General features: G+C 35.5%; 1 long non-coding RNA gene across 4 annotated transcripts in view; it reads right to left on the bottom strand.

Annotated features, from left to right (window-relative positions):
- Positions 1-4,612: 4,612 nt before the first annotated feature.
- The window catches only part of LOC141561711 (uncharacterized), a 31,636-nt gene continuing 13,413 nt past the window's right edge, over positions 4,613-22,835 (bottom strand). For 3 of the 4 annotated variants that reach the window (XR_012488133.1, XR_012488131.1, XR_012488132.1), the window contains exons 2-3: positions 7,342-7,429; positions 4,613-5,099 (exon numbers count right to left, since the gene is read on the bottom strand). This is a non-coding gene — a long non-coding RNA (uncharacterized LOC141561711). Of the gene's footprint in view, positions 5,100-7,341; positions 7,430-20,057; positions 20,286-22,835 lie in introns of those variants that run through there. The other variant, XR_012488134.1, reaches the window with a different exon arrangement.

The following is a 22,835-nucleotide window of genomic DNA, read 5'->3' as shown; positions in this document are numbered from 1 at the left end:
ACCTTTGGATGGTTTTAAATTTTAAAAAAATAAATAAAACTCTTCATTTAGAGCAAAGTTCTACTTGGTGTTCCCTGAAGTTTGAGAAGGGACAAAGTTCTTGCTTTGCTGTATGGGCAGCAGGATAAAGTAATCACAGAGCAATCTCCTCAAAGGAGAAAAGAATGCTGTATTTTGCCTTATGATACGTCAGAGTCTCTGGGCATCAAACTTTCCACACAAAGTTCAAATTAAAATAGCTAGTTTGAAAAGTGATGAGGAAATACATAAAAGTGGCAAAGAAATATCCCTTGGGTATTAGACTCTTTCCTAGAAAATGAATGTCAGTCTACATTCCCTTTGACACACTATGATCTCAGCAGTTAATTTGGGGACTATTTTTTTCAAAAGAAAGTAAATTTGTTTGTGTGCTTTCCATTCTCAGTTTCAGTTTCAACTGATCAATTATAATATGTTAATTATTTTCTTCTTCTCCAAAAAAAAATTTTTTTTTAAATGATCTCTCTGTTTCTGTGTCACACTTAAGGCAGCTAGGGGGCATAATGGATAAAGTACTGGGACTGAAGTCAAAAAGATCTCAATTTAAACTGACCTCAGATACTTATTTACCTATGTGATCTGGTGCAAATCATTTAGTCTATTTTTGCCTCAATTTCCTCAACTGTAAAATAGGGATGATAATAATACCTATCTCCCAGAGTTCTTATGAGGATCAAATAAGGTAACATTTGAAAACATTTATTACACTGATTGGCACATAGTAGGTACTATATAAATGTGAACTATTATTGCAGTTGTTATTGGTGATGGTAGTGGTGCTCAAAAATAAAGAACAACAAAACAATACCATTTCACATTGACTTTATATTGTTTATTATTTTTATCAATTATTTAGACAAAAGTATAAATGGAATTTTTCTCAAAGTTGTTGATAACACAGTTTAGGAAAGCGAACATGCGAGTCAAACTTCTAAGATTATGTGTTACAAAATAAAGTCAGCTGGATTTGAATTCATGGAACCTAGGTCAAAATATTGGCTGTACTTATTTGTCTGTGTGACTTTGAGAGGAAGGAGAAGACAAGTATTTATTAATCTAAGCATTAGGTATTTCCCTCTCTGTCAGCTTTGTTACTCTGAAAACAAAGGAATTAGAAGAGATTATCTTTAAAATCCTTTCCAAACCTAAAGCGATAATCTTAAAGTAGTTTTGACTGCATTAATTAACCTACACAAACTTTTTATTTTCCTCCCTGCTACTTCCCATACTTCTATCTTCATTCTGTCTAATAATCCATAGTTTCTTGGCTCCTCTTATCTCCCTTTTCATGATTTCTCAGGCTCTTCCTGGCTGATCCCTCTGTGGTTATTTTTGATCATCAAACAGCCCCTCTTCCTGTGACATTACCTCTCCAACATGTTCCTTTTCTGAATTCTTTTGTAATACCAGGCTACATTAGGCTCATGGTCTGCTGAGGTAGATTTAATGACCCAACTTCATAGTAATTTTGCCCTTGGAAGTATAGTTAGGAAACATTAATGGTTCATGATTATATCCTTAGAGAGCAACAGCTAACCATGGGATGGGAGTTGGGATATCAATCCTGTGCTAAGAAAGGTCATCTTTACTGTATGGCTCCCAGAATGATCCCTGCCCCCCTTCTTCCATCACAGTCACAGGTCTTTATGAGAAAGAAGATTACATCAAGAGTCAGATTCAAACTTTTAGCAGATTGAAAGAATATGCTTATATATTTTACCATGTTTAACATATATTGGATTACTTGCCGTCTAAGGGAGAGGGAGGGGGAGGGAACACAAGGTTTGCAAAGGTTAATGCTGAAAAATTATCCATGCCTATGTTTTGAAAATAAAAAGCTTTAATTAAAAAATATATAAAAAGAAATAACATGCTTAGAAACTGGTGTCTGTGACATCCAGCTGAAGTGAGGCAAAAGGTGATAAAGACCACCAATTGCTTCACATCTGATTTTTTTTCCTCAGCAATCCAACCACCTGAATGAAATCCCTTTATTAAAAACAAACAAACAAAACCCATAGTTTTAAACCTTCCTGGTTTAGCTTTCCCCTTTCCAGCATCCCAAGGAGCATGGGTTTGAGGGGGGACCTTTTAATGTTACCAGCTCCATGACTATTTGTCCACATTTGTCCTTGAGGATTTAGAAAGAATAACCACGGAGAATTTAGTCATATATTCAATGTACTTTAATTCAGAAATATCACCAAGGATGTTACCAACTATGGCTGGGACATAATCAGACATAGTAATGATGTTAATAATAGGTCACATTTTTATAATACTTTATAATCTTGCATTGCAACAATCTTGTGAAGAAGATGGTGATGATGATATTTACAAAGTGATCAATCAATAAACATTTATTAACATTCATGATCACTAGCAAACATATTGAGCATATAACAGTCATAGTTTAAACAGTAAGCATGGCAAGGACTTTTATAATAAGCTTATATTATTATATCTGGTATTATAATTCAAAGGATACATTAAAGAATATTGGTTTTAGGATATTTCCCTGTAAAAGCACATACTCAGAAGACTTTCTGAGAATTATAATAACTCTGTAAAAGTCTCTAATAAATTGAAATTGTATAATAGTTTTTGTAACATAGTATTTTTGTTGTTCAGTTATATCCAACTCTTTGTGATCCAATTTAGGGTTTTCTTGGCAAAGTTACTGGAATAATTTGTCATTTTCTTTTCCACTGTATTTTATAGCAAACTGGATGATTTGCACAGAATCACATACCTAGGAGGTGTCTAAGGCCTGATTTAAACTCCAGGAGATGAGCCTTCCTGACCCCAAGTCTGGCACTCTATCCACTGTGCCATTTAGCTGCTCAAAACAGAATATAATTACATTCTATTGGCAGCATCTTTTGAGAATAAACCCCAGTGTTTTTTCGTTTTTGTTGTTGTTGTTGTTGTTGTTGTTGTTGTTGTTGTTGTTGTTGTTGTTGCTGCTGCAAAGGAAGGATTGTATTTGGAAGGTAAAAATAATCTGGGAAGAAAAACAAAACAAAACAAAACAAAACAAACAAACAAAAAAAAAAACAATGCTCACATAAACCCCAGTGTTAAACAATATGATTAGCACACTATAGTCATTTATTTGATTTCCAAAATACAGAAAATTGTAAGATCTTTAAATATGATAAGGGATGGAGAACACAAAGAGAGAAAAATTTCAATAAAGTCCCTATTTTCAGGAACTTAGTCTAATTAAGTTAGACTTTTAACACTGAAAAAAAATACCTTAAATTCACACGTGGTTTCTTAATTGTGGATAGGGATAAGGGAGAAAACTTAGAACTCAAAAATCTTAAAACAAATGTAAAAAAAAAATTTTTTTAATGTAACTGGGGAAAAAAACCAGGGGAATAAATAAAATTAATTTTTTTTAAGAAGGAAAAAATGTTTACTATGTGTTAAGCACTCTGTTAAATGCTGAAGATACCAAAAAAAAAGGCGAAATAGTCATTTCCCAGAGGAGCTTACAATCTACTGGGGGAGATAGCATGCAAATAAAATACATACCTATAGATAAATACACATACATATAGACATACACATACAAGTTAAATAGGAAATAATCAACTGAGGGAAATTATTAGAACTGAAGGGTTGAAAAAGGATTCCTGTAAAAGATGAGACTTTAGTTGGGGCTTAAAGAAAGCCAGAGTCAGCAGTCATAGTGGGAAAGGGAGAACATTCCAGGCACGGGGAAGAGCTAAAGAGAATGCCCAGAGCTGAGAGCTTGTTCATGGAACAATTAGGAGGCCAATGTCATTGGAATAAAAAGTACAAATAAGATATTAAGGTACGAGGAGGAGGCTGGGCTAGGAAGGATTTTGAATGCCAAACTGATCATACATATTTGAAACTGGAGGAAACTGGGAGTCACTAGAGTTTATTGTGAAAGGAGTGATGGTCAGTAGCTGTTCAGTAATTTCAGTCATGTCTGATTCCTCATGACCCCACTTAGTTAAGATGCAGGAGTGGTTTGTCATATCTTTTTTCAGCTCGTTTTACAGATGAAGGAACTGAGACAAAGAAGCTTACGTGACTTACCCAGGGTCACACAGCTGGTATCTTCAAGGTGAGTCTTCCTGACTCCTGGCCCTGATTGTATACACTGTATCACTTAGTTACCCTGTATGACATGGTTAGACCCTCACTTTACGAAAATCACTTTGGTGACTGAATGGAGTTTTAATCTCTCTTTATAGGAAAGGCATCTTCAGTATAGAGAGGTTATAGATCATACTACAAGTAAATTAGTGACAGACAGAGATTATAATGGGAGTATGATGTAGTGGAAAGAATGCAGTGTCTAGCACATGATAGATACTTATTAAACTATGCCTGATTGGAATTGACAATTGGTTTTTTAATCCTGGCTTTGGTAATTTTGAAGAAGTATTTCACTTATCACTTATTTCCAATGTGTCCCAATCCTCTGGAACTAAGGGAAAATCATTTAAAGCTTAGTTATGTTTCATACCTAGAGCCTCCTGAAAGGAGTTACCAGACTTCCTTCTGAAAAAGAACTTAATATACAAAGTAGATGGAAGTTTAAGACAGTTATTTATTTCCTCTACACAAAAGAATTGCTTACATGTCTATACAGAGGTCTGGTGTACATGCAGCTTGCTAAAATGAAGTCTCCACATGGAGGATGCTAAGAAATTACTTCCTGAAGAATCATGAGGAAAGCACGCATAAACATTCTATTAGAGGGAAAGGCTTCAAGGATTCTTCCCCCTTCTAAGAAATGAGGTGTCCTTATCATTCTTCTCTTTTAAATACAAGGAATGGAATCTTGAGTCCTGGAAGTTTCAAAGTTTGGGATTGGAAGCTCCATCTCTTCTAGAATGCCAAGGGCATACCTTGGTATCATCCTCCTGATGGCAGTGATCCTCTCCACAAAGATTTATAGTACACTCTCAGTGAATATCTGCAGCCATCTGTCACCTAGACCTCTTAATTACTGTAGCTCATGAAGTAACCATCAGTGCTGGAAATATCCATCTCAGTATCAGATTTGGTCACCTGTGCTAAGGAAAAGAAAGAGTAAACATTAAGCAGAAAGCTAGGAACTGGATCATCAGAGGAATATAACACTGCAAGTCAGAGCCCATGATTCAGTGTGATTGAGACAAAATGGAATATAGTAGCTCTATCCCAGAATTCCAAAGGCTTATCATTACAAAGTAAGCACAAGGAACACAAGTGGCCTTTATCAAAAACTAAAAATATAGGAGATGATTTGAGTCAAATAGTCAACTCTTCCAATGCTCTTTACATTTTGCCTCCTGATCCTGACCTGAATCTTGACTTCTATAATTAATTTTCTCACTTGTACAAACCAGTTTGATTTTAATACTTTGTTGGCCTTTTAGTTGCTTAGTTCCTAATTCCCCTCTCTTGAATAGTAGGGATTGCCTCATCCCATTTCTGCTATTTTCTTAATAATGGAGATATATATAAATTTTGCCTTCTTAAACATAATTGTCTTTTAGTTGTTTGAGTTGTGTCTGACTCTTCATGATCTTATTTAGGATTTTTTTTTTAAATACTGGGATGGTTTGCCATTTTTTTCTCCAGTTCATTTTACAGATGAGAAAACGGAAGAGTTAAATGTTCAAAGCCAGATTTGAACTCAGGAATATGAGTCTTCCTGACTCCAGGCCCAGCACTCCATCCACTGCACCACCTAGCTGTCCCAGAGAACATAATTACTATGGGATGTTCAGGGAAAACTAGCACCTCCAGTGTAAGGACTTGCCAAATCTTTCTTATGATTCTCATCCACATTTAGTATCTACCTGTCACTCATCTCTCACCTGTGGCTCCAAAAAGTTGTAGCATGCACACCAGCCACGCTCAGGTAAAACTGTCTTACTAAGCCAATTGAATCAGGCAGAAGCTAATCCAATGGCTTCAAAACCATTAGCAGTTTAGGGGGACATTTAGCTCAAGAATGTAAAGATTTCCTCCAATGGAATGGGTGGATGAAAACTATTTGTTCTCACAGTAATGAAGCTGACATTGAGTATTTAGAGCATAGTCAGACACACAAGATGGCAAGGTCAGTGTCTTCCAGGCCATTACTAGTCATCTTGACTTTTGTCTTGACTCTGCACTTTGATGATTCAGGAAGAGTGAAGCTGATAACTTTCTGCATTCTTCCACAATTAAATCCTATTCGGGTATCAGTCAAAACATTACCATTCATCCATTATTCTACCCCAAAATCATGTTGCCATTGGTCCCCTTTGAAAATTAAGAAATGATAACAATTTCTATGTGTTTTCATTGGATTGTCATATAGTCCAAGGCTTCTTAAGCTGTGATTTGTGACCCCCATGGGGTCACATAACTGAATATGAAATTATGATTAATATAACATAATATGAAATTATGATTAATTATCAGTAAACATTTGATTTGAATACATACTTTCTATATCTATGTAGCAAGGGTCATGTAAAAATTTCTCAGTCAAAAAAAGGTCTTAAGTGGAAAATGTTTAGAAGCTCTTCTCTCTCCCCCAAACAGCAAGCAATCCAATATAGGTTAAACATGTGCCATTATTCTAAATATATTTCCATATTCATCATGCTGCATAAGAAAAATCAGATCAAAAGGGGGGGAAATACCCAGAAAGAAAAAGCAAGCAAACAAACAACAATAACAACAAAAAATTAAAAAAATATATTATATTTTGATCTACATTCAGTCTCCAGAGTTCTCTCTCAGAATGTGGATGCCACTTTCCATCACTGTCTTGAATTACCTCATTGTTGAAAAGAGCCAAATCTATCACAGCTGATCTTCACATAATCTTGTTGTATACATTCTCTTGTGGCTCTACTCACTTCACTTCACATCAGTTTATGTAAGTCTCTCTGAAATCATTTTGCTCATAGTTTCTTATAGAACAATAATATCCCATCACATTCATATGCCATAATTTATTTCGCCATTCCCCAATTGATGGGAATTCACTCAGTTTCCAGTTTCTTGTCACTACAAAGAGGGCTGCCACAAACATTCCTACACATGCAGGTCCCTTTCCCTCCTTTAAGATTTCATCGGGATTTAAGCCCAGTAGTAAAACTGCTGGGACAAAGGGTATGCACAGTTTGATAACTCTTTGAGTATAGTTCCAAATTGCTCTCCAGAATGGCTGGATAATTTCACAACTCCACCAACAATTTTCCCATGTCCCCTCCAACATTTATTATTACCTTTTTCTGTCATCTTTTGCTGATGATTTCTACATGTGTCACTGACCTGCTCCTCTGTATGTTGGACTCAAGACAGCCTTGTAAGGAAAATCTTCTTGGAGAAGATGGACTTTCTGGTGAAAGGTCAGTCAGATCTAGAAATACAGATAAGATTAAGCTGGAGAGAGAAGGGAAAGGCAGTTGTTTTTTGAGAGGAAGGGGGAGGTTAAAGAGCAAGAGCCAGAAACAAACAAAATCATGTAACATGAATCTATCAATTGAAGTTCCTATTCATTGAAGGATTTAGTTATAATCAGGGACCAACAAGTTGTCTGAGTCCAGGAGGAAAAAAAAAAAAAGTATCCTCAGCACTGCTAAGACTTTCTATATAGGGCAGCCCTTTTTGTAGTGCCAAGAAATTGGAAACTGAATGGATGTCCATCAGTTGGAGAATGGCTGAGTAGCTTATGACAATCAATTCTGAGGGAAGTGACTCTTTCCAACAATGAGATGATTCAGGCCAGTTCCAATGATCTTGTGATGAAGAGAGCCATCTATACCCAGGAAGAGGACTATGGAAAATGAGTGTGGATCACAACATTGCATTTTCACTCTTTTTGTTGTTGTTCACTTGCATTTTGTTTTCTTTCTCATTTTTTATTTTTTTCTTGTGCAGCAAGATAATAGTATAAATATATTTACATATATTGGATTTAATATATATTTTAACATGTATAACATATATTGGATTACTTGCCATCTAGGTGAGGGGATGGAGAGAAGGAGGGGAAAATTTGGAACACAAGGTTTTGTGAGAGTCAATGTTGAAAAATTATCCATGAATATGTTTTGAAATAAAAAGCTTTAATTAAAAAAAAAAAAGATTTTCTATATAGCCTTTGAACTGAACAGTCCTTTCAAGCACCATTCATGTTGATCCATTATTTTCTCCCTAATCATTTGAAATCTTCTTTTTCAGTTATCTTGAAAAGCAAGCCTTCAATACTCTCACAATTAATTGCATCTGTTTAAATTAAAAGGCCTTTTTTTAAAACAATAGAACTTACAGTTGGTACCACATAATCTCATCATTGCTTCTATTGTCTTATATTGTTACCTAATTGTTCCATATGTTAGACCTATCTACCCAAACAGACTCTAAGTTCCTTGAATGCTTGTGGAAGCAACAAAGTAAATAATGGTTAAACCAATATACATGTACAGACAAAAAACTATGGTTTTTATTATGATCATTATAATTCTTTGTTTTGTAAAACCCAACAGTGTGCTGTGAGAGCCAAAAAAGCTAATATTGTATTAGGCTGCATTAAAGAGGCATAAAGTTCAGAATAATATTCCCATGTAGAAATGAAAGAGAGTTCAGAAATGTGCCATTCAGATGGAGAATCTAACTGGACTTTCTTTACCATGGGTCCCAGAGCATGGCTGAAGAGAAGAATGAGGCTGGTAGAACACAAAGCACTCATCAACACCCCCCACCTCATGAACTTATATCCATTCCTATATCCTATATATTTAGTCATTTCAGTCATGTCTGACTTTTTGAGATTCCATTTGGGATTTTCTTGGCAAAGTTGCTAGAGTGATATTTATTTCCTTCTTGTTTTATAGATGAGGAAATTGAGGCAAAAAGGCTTAAGTGACTTGCCCAGAGTCACTTATCTAGAAAGTATCTAAGGGCAGATTTGAACTCAGGAGGATGAGTCTTCCTGACTCATGACCTGGAACTCTATCACACTATACCACCACTTAGTTTACATAGAATCATGGATCTAGAATCAAAAGGACCTCAGAGACCATGTAGGAAATTCAGGACCAACAGGGTTGTAACATACCCAAGATGTTTTCTACTATCTTATCAGCTGCAGATAACCCACCGATCAAGACTTAATTAAGCATCTGCATTGGGCCAGACATCTTCTTCATCCTGGACATCTATTTTTATTTCTGTTTCTACTTTAGGTTTTGATGGCTTAAAATTAATGTAAATAGCAATTGTTTTCTGTTCTCTCCCAGACTGACATTTTTGTGCTGGTAAACTAGGCCTATCTTTTGTCTCACTTGTTTTCTAGCTCTTGGTCATTTCATGGACATTAACTCAAACTGGGACTTGATCAGTGAAAATGAACTTCCTGACTAAATTTCCCTCCTCATTTCTAGAGAAAGACTAGGGTCCTAGAATGCCTTGAGGAAAAGGGATAGTCAAAATGAAGAAAAATACATTTAAAAGGGAGAGGTAAGAAGATCAATTTTCTGACTGTACAATGATGCTAAAGGATTTTCCTGAAATTGCTTTTGATAAACATGGCATGAAACAGACAGAAGAAAACTATGAACCTATTTCCATAGCTAAGGCTATGGAAACTTAGTGACAACATGGCTGGATTCCTTCTAAACCTTTCTCAATGATTTCTGTAATCACCTACAAAAGAAAGTACCAATATCACAGGCAATTTTAACCAGACAAGCACTCCAAGACCCTGGATGATTTTCTGACTCTGGATCAAGTACTTAATCTTCAGAAATTGAATAGTGAAAATGGGGTGAATAATTCATTATTTATTCTAGTTTCACAGAAAGTTACCCAGGTAACATTTTATTGTTGTTGTTCAGTTGTTTCCAAATTTTCATGACCTCATTTGGAATTGTCTTGGCAAAGATACTAGAGTGGCTTCTGATTTGTTTTTGTAGCACATTTACAGATGAGGAAATTGAGGCAACTTGCCCAACTAATAATTATCTGATGCCAGATTTGAACTCAGGAAGATGAAGTTCTTTAATCACTTACGTACTTAATTGTCCTCACTGGGAAATATACCTAGTGCCCAAAGCTTATCTGTAAGACAACCATAATTGTTCTCAGCAGTTAAATATAAACTCAGCCACCAGTTTCTTCTTTTATGTAAAATGTAAGCTATTCTGTCCTAGTTCCCATTTCAGGGCTGAGAGATGAGAGTGGGTGAATTTCTTTTTTCCAATATAAATAGTTGCATGACCTCTTTTCCATGTCTTCATCCATCTTGCTCCCATTTCCTCATCCCTTCCTCCCTTCCCACATGTGTCATCTGCTCATCTGGCAGGGATTTCTTTAGTTCATTGACACGTGATGTTCAGGAGAGCAGCAAAATCTCTGTTCCTCTTTTAAAATCATATATATATATATATATATATATATATATATATATATATATATATATATATATATATATATATATATATATATATATATATATATATATACATACACATATTATAGAGAGACAGAGACAAAGATATCTTGAACTTAAAAATACCAACTAAAATAAATAAGAAATAAAATCATACATAAAAACACAAATTCCAAACTGTATTTGCTGTTTCTTAAAGGAAATCATACATAATTGAATGGAGAACCAGAGAGAGAGCAGAGGGAGGGGAAGGAGTAGAGATGGAGAGACAGAGAGTGACAGAGGCAGAGAGATAGAGAGCCAGACAAAGAGATGGATAGATAGATACAAAGACAGTCTGTCAAGCAGTTTGTCAAATGTGTGAAGCACTAGGGATTTAAAGAAAGCTGTAAGATAGTCCCAGTTCTTAAAGCACTCAGTCTACTTGGGAAGGAAATATGCAATTACATACAATCAAATTATACAGAATATAAATAGGACATAAGCAACAGGAAGAAGGCATGAGAATTAAAGGGGATCAGGAAAGGCTTCCTAGAGATTTTAACTAATGAAGAAAAGCAGAGAAACCAGAAGGAAGAGATTTTTTTTAAAAAGACAACATTTCAGGCTTGGGGGACAGTCAGTGAAAATGAAATAAGGAGGTGGAGTGACTTATGGGAGGAACAGCAAAGAGGTCAGTGTAATTGGAGGTCATTGGAACATAGACTAAGGGAGAGGTATCAGTTTTAAGAAGACTTGGAAAGGTGAAGGGAGGCAAGTTATGAAGGGATTGAATTCCATTCTCCAATTAATAAATGGTCAAAGGATATGAACAAATAATTTTCAGATGAAGAAATTAAAACCATTTGTAGTCATGAAAAAAATGCTCTAAATCATTATTGATCAGAGAAATGCAAATTAAGACAACTCTGAGGTACCACTACACACCTCTCACATTGACCAAGATGACAGGAAAAGATAATGACAAATGTTGGGAGGGGTTGTGAGAAAACTGGGACATTGATGCATTGTTGGTGGAGTTGTGAACTGATCCAACCATTTTGGAGAGCAATTTGGAACTATGCCCAAAAAGTTATCAAACTGTGCATACCCTTTGATCCAGCAGTGTCTCTACTGAGTCTTTATCCCAAAGAGATCATAAAAATGGAAAAGGATCTATGTGCACGGAAATCATTGTGTCAGCCCTTTTTGTAGTGGCAAGGAACTGGAAACTGAGTGGGATGCCCATCAGCTGGAGAATGGCTGAATTAATTATGGTATATGAATGTTATGGAATATTATTGTTCTCTAAGAAATGATCAACAAGATGATTTCATAGAGACATACATGAACTGATGCTAAGTGAAATAAGCAGAACCAAGAGATCATTGAATACAGCAACAGCAAGATTATACAATGATAAATTCGGACTGTCATGGCTCTTTTCAACAATGAGGTAATGCAAGTTAATTCCTAAGGTCTTTAATGAAGAGATCCACTGCACCCAGAGAGAGGACTGTAGGGACTGAGTGTGGATCACAACATAAGTATTTTCACTTTTAAAATTGCTGTTTGCTTGCATTTTGTTTTCTCTCATTTTTTTCTTTTTGATTTGATTTTTCTTATTCAGCATGATAATTGTGGAAATATGCATAGAAGAATTGCACAAGTTTAACATATATAGAATTACTTGCCATGTAGGGAAGGAGGTAAAGGGAAGGGAAAGAAAAAAAATCAAAACACGAGGTTTTACAGGAATGGGTGTTGAAAATCATCTATGCATGTGTTCTGAAAATAAAAACCTTTAATAAAAAAAAAAAACTAACAAGTAAATAAAAAAATAATGAAGAGCTTGGATTCCAAAGGGAATATTTTATATTTGATCCCAGAGATGAAAGAGAATCATAACTATCTACACTTTATGAAAATCACTTTGAGCACTGAATGGAATCTTCATTTAAGTGGAGAGAAACTGGGGGAAAAGAGGCCAATCAGAAAGCTATTGTGATTGTCCATTTAGGAGATGATAAAAGAATATATTAAAGTGGTGGCAGTGTCAAGAAAGAGAAAAGGGAATATACAGAAGTATATAAAAAGCTGTTACAAAGGTAAAATTCACAGGCATTGGTAGCAGATTGGACATGGGGACTGAAAGAGAGTGAAGAGTTGAAGATGACATCTTGGTTATGAAGTGGAGGTTACTGGAAGAATGGTGGTACCCTCAAAAGTAATAGGAAAATTAGGAAGAAGGGAAAGTTTTGGGGAAAAGACAATGTGTTCAGTTTTTTGACATGTTAAGTTTAAAATATCTACTGATATCCAATTTAATATGTTCAATAATATGACTAGAGGTCAGGAGAGACATTGGGGATGGATGATAAATAGATTTGAGAATAATCAGCATAAAAATAATAATCAAATACATTGGAGCATGATCTAGGAGAATAGCCAACAAAAGAGAGTAAAAAAGGAATGATTAGATGGAAAGGAGAAGAGAATATCAAGAGGAAAAGGGTGATTGACAGTGTCAAAGACTACAGAGAGATCAAGTAAGATGAGGATTGAGATAAAGTCATTCGTTTGGGCAATTTAAAAGATCATTAACAACTTTGAAGATGGCAGTTTTGTTTGAATGATTCAATAAGAAGCCAGACTGCAGAGAATTAAAAGAGAGGAAAAGGAAAGGAAGTGGATACAACAATTATAGATATTCTTTTCAGGGAGTTTATCAACAAAGAGAAAAAGAGATATAGAACAATAGTGAGCAGGAGAAAAAAAATGATCAAGTGAGGGTTTTTTCCAAAGGTGTGGGAGCAAATAGGCATCTCTGTTTGCAGTTGGGAAGTAGAAAAAGAGAGCCTGATAGAGTGGAAATGACAGAAAGGGTGATCTGTTGCATGAGATGGGATGGAATTTGTTTGCTTGAATAAGTAGAAAAATAAAGCTTTGTTAAGAAGTAAGACCACCTTTTATGTGAAGTAGACATAAAGGATGAGAGGAACAAAAAGTGTAAGAGTGATATGAGACTCAGTGGGAGCTGTGCAGCATACATCTATAGCAGGCTCAGTCAGAGTGATTGTGTGATTTTTTCCCCCTACCTTCATTTAGCAACACTTTTATAGACTCAAAGGAAGGAAATGGTGGGAGTGATCTAAGGCAGACAGGAAGCAATGGACAAAATGAGAAGGGTACTAGGGATTCAAGTGAGGAAATACTAAAGAATTAAATTGGTTCATCAATAAGGGAAAGAGAAGAGAGTGTCCAGTGCAGGAGAGATGACCTGGGAGAGAACTGAGGAATTGAAGAATCAGATATCATAGAGTGATTGAAAAGCAGAGCTTAGTAAAAGAAAGCAGAGAAAGAAATGGAAAGCCAATAAATCGTGGTTAGATAAGGGGATTTGGGAACTCTTGAACACAGAGGGAGTATATCTGCAGGTAACAGCAAAATCAAGAAAGTGATCCTTTTTGGGTATGACTGAGGTGGAGTGGAGGTGTACTCAAAGGAAGTGAGTAGAATGAGGAACTTGAATGTTTGAGATAAAATCAACATTTTATATTTTTGTTATTCCTATTTATTTTTTAAAATAGTCATTTTAGTGATCCTAAATTTCTTCTTTAAAAAACTATAACTTTTACACATTATGTGGGGATCATGGAATATCACATCTTTGGGGAATCAGAATTATAGTTCACCCAAAGACAATGGAGACATGGATGGATTAGACCACAGATTTAGAAAAAACTTTAAAGGTCATCTAATCCAATTCCTCAATTATGAAGAGGAGAAAGTGACCCAGAAAAGTTAAAGAACATGCTTAAGGGTCACAGACAATAAATAGCATAGTTAGAGATCAAAATATGACTGCCAGTCCAGTGCTCCTTACTTTGTATAATACTATATCTATCTCTCTTGATATATTACCAATAAGAAGAACCACAAAAATTATTAAAGAAATATAGAAATATCGGAAAAAGAGGTAGATGGGTCCTGTAGTAAGATTAAGGGATAACAGGACAATTCGATTGTTGTGCCATCTAATATGCAGTGGCAAGAATCACAGAGAAAAGTTTTTCCAGTATAGTAGCATCCTATGAGAAATTTGTAAGAGGACATGGACAAAATCACAGAAGATAAGAAGATTTGGATATTGTACCAGTAAAAGAAAAAGTTTTACAGATGAAATCTATTGAAATACTGAAGGACCTTGGTAGGTTTTTTATTCTGATTATACTTCACTCTAACATCTTGCAGTTTTCCTTTTTATGATAGCAAAGTATTAGACATTGAAAGAATGCTCATCAATTAGGGAATGACTTAACAGGTTGTGCCAAATGATTGTATTCTTTATATTTGTAAATTCATGATACAATGTTATTCTGTTGCATTAATATTTTGTTAATAGTTTATTCAGACATACCTCAATGGGTGAACACAAAAGCTGTTTCTAGCTTGTTCTCACTATAAATAATGCTTAACAGGGCAAAAGACGTTGTGGGTAGCACAGCACTTCCTTGCAATACCATTAGTCATTCTGTGTCCAAAGAGATAAAAGGGGGTGAAAGGGACCTATTTGTACAAAAATATTTATAGAAGCTTTTTTGTGATAGCAAAGTATTAGACATTAAAAGGATGCTCATCAATTAGGAAATGACTAAACACATTGTGCCAAATGATTGTGATGAAGTTATTACTATGCTATGAGAAATGACAAGAGAAGTGGTTTCAGAAAAAGAATGGCAAGATCTATATGAACTGATATACAATGAAGTGAAAATAACTGGCAGATCATTGTGCACAGTAACAGCAATGTTGTAATGATGATCAATTGTGAAAGACTTGAACTGAATCATTTTGAAAAAATACTATCCTCATTCATATAGAGAACTGAGGGCCTTTGAGTACAAATTAAAGTATAATTTTTAAATTTCCTTTTTTTTTAAATTGTTACAATGGAAATGTTGTGCTTACTTTCACATGTATAATAGATACTATATTGCTTACCTTCTCCTTGAGTATAGCGGGATGAAGTGGGAGGGAGAGAATTTGAAATTTAAAATTTTAAAAGATAAGAATGCTTAAATAAATGAAAATTAAATCAAATTAAAAAAAACAATTGGGGAGTTATTGACACAGCCTTTGAGCAAGAGGGAGGAGAGAATCATATAATGTATTGGAAAATCACTATATATTAGAGAAGAAAAAAAAATAGAGGAAGATAGGCAAGTTAGGAATTTATTACAACAGTAATGAGGGTCTAACTTTAGGGTGGTAGCAGTAGAAATAGGAAGGAAGGAAGAGATGTCAAAGATATTGCTGAGGGAAACTGGACATGACTTGTCAAGTAATTATATATAGAAAATGAAAAAAAAAGCAAAAAATGACTTGGCAATTTCAAGCCTGGGTGATTGAAAGGACAGTGCTGCCACCAATAGAAACAAGGAAGTCAAGAGGAGGAACAGGATTTGGGGGGAAGATGAATTTGGTTTTACACAGACTGAGTTTTGAGGTGCCAGTGAAGATCCATGTGAAGATATCTAATGTGTACTTGGAGATATTGTACTAAAGCATAAATGGGACAGTAGATATAAAGGTATGGATTTGTGGGTCACCTTGAAGCCATAGAAATGAATAATATTACAAAAAGAAAAAAAAAATTAGAGAAGAAAACTGAGACAAAAACAGAGCCGTGGAAGTTGCCCACACTTAGCTGTCAGCAGAATAAAGAAAAAACAGTGACAAAGTCTAAGAAGAGATAAACAGAAAACCAGAAAGTGAACAAGAAAAGAACCATTTTTGTTCCCATTAAAAAGATAATCCTGCAACCAGGCAAAATAAAGTCTGGTTCAAGACATTATTTTCAGAATATCATTATCACTTCTTACAATTTTTTTTAAGTTTAGTACTAAAAATTATTTCATTTTATCCTTACCATGGCTCTATGAGGCAGGAAGGTTTATTTATGTTGGAAAAATGAAGAAACTGAGACATAGAAAGGTGGAAGATGGAAGGACTTAGAACTTGTCCAAAGCCACTCATCAATCAGCTAGAAAACTAGCTAGGACCTAGGGCTGCAGATCCTAAACCTCTGGTCTTTCCCTTAACAAGTTGCCTAGTATAGGATAAAAATAAATCAACATTCAAAGAATTCAGATTTAGAATGAGACCAGATTTCTGATTCATTATCAGATTTAGATTCTATAATCACAACTACCCAACACAATCTTTTCCCTACTCCACCCCCAAGCAAAATCCATTTGAAACTTGATCCTTAACTAGCTGTATCTCTGACAGTACAGGATTTTTTTAATTAAAAGCTGAAAGAAACCTTAGATGTTCTAGTTGTCTTTGGAACACTCTGAAATTTGTACTTGTTTTTTTTGTTTGTTTGTTTGTTTTGTAAATAGCATTTATCCCCCCTCCCCCCATTACATGTTAAGATAGTTTTCAGCATTCATTTCTAATAGGGTTTCGGGTTCCAAATCCCCTCCTTTTCTACTCTCTCTCCTCCCCAAGAGAGCAAGCAATCTAATATAGGTTACACAGGTGCAATCATGTCAAACATATTTCCATATTAATCATGTTCTGAAAGAACAAACAGAACAATAGAGGAAAACAATGAGAAAAAAAAAGTGAAAATAGCATTCTTTGTTTTTGTTTTCAGACTCCATAGTTCTTTTTCTACAAATGGACACATTTTCCATTATAAATCTTTTGAAATTGTCTTAGTTCATTGTATTGATCAGAGTAGTTAAGTTTTTCACAGTTGATCATATTACAACATTGTTGTTACTGTTCACAATGTTCTGGTTCTGCTCTGAAAGTTTGCATTTGTCTGTATATAGAGGAAAGAACTTCCAATAGATATGTCTTTTTCTTAAATTGCTATAGCAAAAGCAATTTAGACAGCAGCTGAGGGCTAAAGCAGTCAAAATTAGAAAATTGTACTTGACAAGTAAAGGGTCACTGCCAAGTACCTTTCTAAAAATCCTACTCAGTTGGCCAATCTGGATAAAAACCAATGAAGTAAGGAACTGAAGTCAGCCCTTTGATACACACTGTAATGTCATCAGAAATGAGGCAGGAAAAATGGAGGGGGAAATTTCTGATATTTCAGAAAAATTTAGTCAGAGTCAATGGAAAGGTTTGTTAAGTAAGTGGGTGAAACTAGGGCAGAGTAATCTAGGCAGTGTCGACATGGGGCGGATGCCAGCTGGAAAGGAGAAGTAGAAGCAATTGAGTGCATATCATGTCTTGGTGCATTACTTACCCTTTTCCCTTCTGCTTAATCAAGTTGGAAAGAAACAGTCCTGAATGCTACATCTGGATGCTGTACACTGTTTCCTCTGCTCCCCCTCCTCCTTTAGTTTTCCCTCTTTCTGGGAGAATTCAGAGGATTCAGGGAGGGGGACCTTAAGGTTTCTTTCTTTATTAAGTCTCATCTGAAAGCCAGTTCAGATATAGACAAGTCATAAAGAGATTTCTTTAGTCATTTCAGTTACATCCAACTCTTGATGATCCCGTATTTAGCAAAGATATTGGAGTGCTTTGCCATTAACTTTTTCAGTTCATTTTAAATATGAGGAAACTGAGGTAAACAAGGTTAAGTGTCTTGCCCAGGATTTCACAGCTATTATGTATCTGAAGCCAGATTTAAATTTAGGTATTCCTGATTTCCAAAACTATCCTCTGTATCACTTAGCTGCAGGGACTGAGGTTAGGGAAAAGTTTTCATTTTCTAAAGAGCTGAAGTGAAGACTAAATTCCAATGAATCTTGGTAGTTTTCTGCCTGCTCCCATAGCTCCAAAACTTGAGAGGCAACATGGTGTAATTAAAAAGGATTTAAACTAACACATGTAAAATGTATGGGATTGCCTGTCATCGGGGGGAGGGAGTGGAGGGAGGGGAGGGATAATTTGGAAAAATGAATACAAGGGATAATATTATTTTTTTTTAAATTACTCATGCATATATACTGTGGGAAAAAAATTCTAAATAAAAAAAGGTTTAAAAAAGGATTTAAACTAATAGGGAAGAGATCTGGATTGATATTCTGCCATCAGCTATCTATGTGATTATTTCAAGCCTTAGTTTCCTCATTTTTAAAGTATAGGACTAGTCTTGTGATTTGATTGGTAAATTTTACCACCTAAAGTCTTTTCCCCCATACTTATTCATTCTCCACTCAGCTAACAAAGTCAGTTTTCTAAAGGACAAGTCCAATTATGTCCCCTTTTTCCGACTTCCAATGCAAGCAACTCCAGTGGCTCTCCATCATCTCCAGAATCAAATAGAAAATCCTCCATTTGGTGTTCAAAGACCTTCATAATCATTATCTTCCTCATTTTTCCAGCCTTGTTACATACCTTCATCCCATATATTCTTTGGTCCAGTGACAATGGGCTCAGTGTCATTCCATGAACAAGACACTACATCTTTCTGCTCTACACATGCTCTCTGACTGCCTCCCCATGCCTGAATTCTCTCCTTCCTCATATCTACCTCTTAGACTCCTTGGCTTCTTCCTTTAAATATCAATTAAAATCTACTATCTATAGAAAGTCTTTTTCAAGTTTTCAGTTCTAGTGCCTTCCCTCTACAAATTATTTCCTATTTATCCTGTATGTTACTTGTTTGTCCATATTTGTTTATTGGTTGAATTCTCCAATAGGAGCTCCTTGAGGGCAAGAACCATCTTTTGTTTTTCTTTGTATCCCCTTGTGCTTAGCACAGGACCCAGAACATAGTAGATACTCAGTAAATGCTAATTGATTGCCTGGCTGATTAGAACAAAGAGTTTTGGGGTGAATAAAATTTTTATACCAATGCAAGTCCACACCTTCTCTACAATATATACTCTTAGAGAGTTGAGTTGAGCATTGAAAGATTAAATGACTTGTGCAGAGACCTGTAGCTTGGATATGTCAGAGGCAAGGCTTGAACTCAAGTGCTTCTGACTCCAGATCTTGTTCCACTATACATACTGCTTCTCTCTCTCAGCTATAAAGAAGACATAATTTCACATGTGTAACCTAAGCCTTCATGAAGCCCAGTGGTGAGAGACTTCTCAGTGGGAGAGATCAATTCACTGAAGCTTCGTGAAGGGTGAGACAGAAGTATCCAGAGGGAGAGAGAGAGCAAAAAAAAGATCCAGTCTCTATAATCCCATCATTTCTTCTGACTTATAGCTTTGAGAAAGAAGATGGGGAGTATCAGCATCTCTCCAGAGTCAAGAAGGGAGAAAAATTCTAGAAAGAAGTCAATGGGTAGAACTTAATCATGTCCCCATTACTAGCTTGTTACATTAGAGATTCCAGGGTTTTTTTCCGCCCTCTTGGGTGAGACTCTTTCTCTTGGTTAAGCTAAGTAAGCTATCTCACTTCGAATGGGAGAGCTCTCTACTGGGTGTGTATCCCAAAGATTATTAAAAAGGGAAAGAGACCCACATGTGCAAAAATGTTTGTGGCAGCCCTCTTTGTAATGGCAAGAAACTGGAAACTGAGTGGATGCCCATCAGGGAATGGCTGGATAAATTGCAATATATGAATGTTATGGATTATTGTTCTGTAAGAAATGACCAGCAAGATGATTTCAGAGAGGCCTGGCAAGACTTACATGAACTGATGCTGAGTGAAATGAGGAGGACCAGGAAATCATTATACACAGCAACAATGATCAGTTCTGATGGAAGTGACTCTTTTCACAGTGGGGTGATTCAGGTGTTCCAATGGTCTTGTGATGGAGAGAGCCATCTGCATCCAGAAGGAGGATTGTGGGGACTAAGTGTAGATCATAAAATAGCATTGTCACTGTTTTGTTGTTGTTTGCTTGCTTGATTTTTTTTCTTCCTCATTTTTTTTTCCTTTTGATCTGATTTTTCTTATGTAGCATAACAAATATGGAAATATATTTAGAAGAATTGTACATGTTTAACCTATATTGGATTATTTGCTGTCTAGGGGAAGAAAAAGGTAGGAAGAGAGAGAAAAATGTGGAACACAAGGTTTTAAAAAGGTGAATGTTGAAAACTATCTTTGCATATATTTTGAAAAGAAAAATCTAGTATTACAAAAAAATTAACAAATAAAAACAGTAATCGGAGAGTTTTTTAATCTGTATTGTCTGAAATATATTCTTTTATGTATACTTTCTCTAATTTCTTTGTGATTTGTAGGTATGTTCATTGTGAAAATGGTATTTGATGGGGAGTCATGCCTAGATTAATAGTATTTAAAAGAGCAGATAGATATAATTCTAGCCTGGCACTCCCTTTCTCTAAAAAGAACAGAGTGGTTGGCTTGTGACCTCAACTTCCTTCTTTCCTCCAGGAAGTAATTAAAGTCTATCTTGGAAAAGGGTAGAGAAGGAAATGTTGAGAGATATGTATTCATGTCTCTCTGTGGGCCCCACAACACACTCAAGAGAGATTCCATCTTGAATATATTTATATTATATTTCCTATATGAGGAGATTGTTCTGAAGATAATATGTGTAATTTGTATAATAATATATGATATATATTAATAATTAAATTAATATTGATAATGTGTGGGACAAGATCACCAGCTCAAATGAAATCAAAGAGATTTCTCAAGGTAAAAACAGAAAGGAATTTTATTACCATCTCTTGAGAAAGATCATCTCCCTCCCAACAAGCAGTCAGACAAGGAGAGGAGAGGTCCAGTTAACAGACAACAGGGGCCTGGGCTAACACTCTCTATAGGCTGGATCTTTGCCTGATTAGTCAGGACAAATGACCTCACATTCTGAGTCTTAAATGAGGAAAAACTTTCAATCCAAACACATCTTTAGGATTACTAAATTACCTTATATGAGAGTTTCAATGCCAAGGTGGCCCCAATTTAGTCTCACAAAGAGAAGACTGTATAATCCCACTCCTTGTAAACACACGATCTCTGGAGAAAGAAACCTGGCCTGGAGCACAGCTGAACTTCACTCAATTTTTAGAACACTGTCTCCATTTGTGAGACAGCTTTCACAATTCATTTCATTCTATTATAGATGATATGCATAAAAATGTTTTATACATTGTTGTGCCACAGTTCTCTTTTAATGTCCTGACCCAGTTTCCCTAGTTGTCCTTTTCAGTTGCTCTGCCTCAGGTTATAACCATTCCCTCTTAATGTTAGGATAAAGGTCTTTTATATACATATATATATATAATCATTCCCTCCTAATGTTTGATGGGATAAAGGTCTTTATCCATTTTAGACATCCTTAGAATATCTGGAGCCTCTCCAGTACCTTCCCCCCCTTAGGTCATCCCCATCCAGGTACCTCCCCCATTATGTCATCGTTCTTGTTACCTTATAAAAGAATCTTATATCCAACATTCAGGGCTGGATTCTTGGAGAGGATAGTCTCATTCAGCCCTGGGACCAAACCATGGATCCATTTGGTCCCGGTAAATCCCTCCCTTTGAAATAAATTATTAAATTGTTCTCTAATCTCTATCTTGCTCAGTTTCTCCATATTACAACATGTCAACTATTATCAATATCATTAATTTAATTATATTACTATTAACTTATATAAACTTTTTAGACTCACTTTCAACTTTCTCCCTATTTCACCACTTTCATTCTACCCCATTCTAGGTCACTAGACTATTTGTTAGCCTTATTATCTATCCAGCCCAATTCATACCCTTTCTCACCTCTTCCAAATGGATGTTAGTTCCTGTTTTTTCCTTCTATGATCTATTCGTCTGCAAAACAGGAATAACAGCACCAGACATACTTATTCGAAAAATTAAGAGACTCAAGTGAAATGGCATAAAGTCTTTTGCAACCTTAGCATTTACAATAAATGTCACTTGTATTATTACTAATATTTAAAATAGAACAAACATCCCCAATGAAATCTGACATTTGAAATTTATTCCCCTGAGAGTACTGTATTGCCCTCCATTAAAATGCAAAATGCCTCCCTAAGAGCTAATTCACTAAACTATTATCAGCTGCCAAAACTTCACCTTGAATTATTTTGTCAGCTTTGCTAAGAAATAGTGGAAAAAGCCAGTTCTAGTCTCAATCCTCCTGCTAAAAAAAAAAAAAAAAAGCAGTTACACAGCATGAGAAAGTCACTTCCTCTTTCTCAGCCTCAGTATCTTCATCTTTTAAATGGGAAGTTTGACCAGCTTTCTAGGATCCCATTTATCTCTGTCATTCTGTAACTGCCACTTTGCAAGGGGCTAGTAAGATGAGTGAGGGACATGGAAGGAATGGGTGGTAACTGGGAAGGGTCAGGAAGGAAAAAAGGTAAAGACAGATACCTACTGAACTTGAACCTCTCTCTTAAGAAGCCAGAAACAGAAGATTCTGATAAATTAGACAATGTCCTAAGTTGAGCAGCCTTTGAATACAAATCATT

The sequence above is a fragment of the Sminthopsis crassicaudata genome, chromosome 3 (genome assembly GCF_048593235.1).
Source record: "Sminthopsis crassicaudata isolate SCR6 chromosome 3, ASM4859323v1, whole genome shotgun sequence".
NCBI classification, from domain to species: domain Eukaryota; kingdom Metazoa; phylum Chordata; class Mammalia; order Dasyuromorphia; family Dasyuridae; genus Sminthopsis; species Sminthopsis crassicaudata.
The sequence above is the reverse complement of the archived record's forward strand: the minus strand, read 5'-3'. Positions and strand labels throughout refer to the sequence as shown.